Here is a 1,060-nt window from a genome sequence, read left to right on the forward strand (position 1 = left end):
GACATCTTGTGATAAACTAAACCGACTAGGAACTCACTAATCAATTTCTGGGTTTTTTGCATTGAAGAGCCCAAAGAAATAACCACCTACAACATCCTAAATTTATTAATTGTAATCTTATCTACTTTTCAATATGGTGCTGGATATCTAGTTGTCCCACAAGTGTAAACATTCTATGATGAGATCTTTAATACTGTCAGAAGCATACATGGTTCTGCTGTTTCTGTTCTTAAACAACACCAGATATACACTTGCCTAACTGTGAGCAGAATGTAGCCCAATATGTTAATGTTATTATTCTAAAAGATTTATGGGAAGTTAATCCAAAATAACTAGGACTCAACTGTTCAATGCAAAGTCCATATCTGATTTCTTTCACTGTATTGTAAAAATCTACAAAAATTCCTAGGGATATTCTTAAAGCAAGTAATATAAAATTGACAGGTTGTTCCTCTGATTTTGTGCATTCAAAAATACTCTTTATATACAAGATTAAAAATTAAGCCATGATCTTCAAACCTTGCTCAGATAACCCTTATTCATGCAAGCAATCTCATTAACTTCACAAGGGCTATTCATTTAAGGATGGGAAGACTTAGTCCTCTATGAAATGTTTCCACTCCTGGATGAATGTATTTTGACTATATTAAAAAAAGGCAAATAGGTAAGTGCATTGTATTTAGGAAAAAAGCAAACATTTGCCATGGGGCAAGACAATAACTTTACCATAAGAACACACATTTTCTGTGTCTGTCCTAGGTAATACTCTGGGCTTCATCAAAGAAGCACTTGCATAGTAAAACATCCCCAACCTACATTGCAATACCATTACTGCAAGACAGAGCTCATTTTAGTAACTACTATTTAGTTAACTTTGCACCCAATCCTGCAATGCAAGCCTTGTTACTGACTTCAAATAGAAGCAAACACACAACTAAAAACTATCAATAGCTGAATATTTTGCAGATATTTACTCCTGAAGCTCCTATTGGTGTGAAGGAGTTGGGAAGGCAGAAATCCAGATGAACCAGCCAGAAATTCTGATTCTGTAAGTGGCTGT

The sequence above is a fragment of the Alligator mississippiensis genome, chromosome 4 (assembly GCF_030867095.1).
Source record: "Alligator mississippiensis isolate rAllMis1 chromosome 4, rAllMis1, whole genome shotgun sequence".
In the NCBI taxonomy this organism is placed as follows: Eukaryota; Metazoa; Chordata; order Crocodylia; family Alligatoridae; genus Alligator; species Alligator mississippiensis.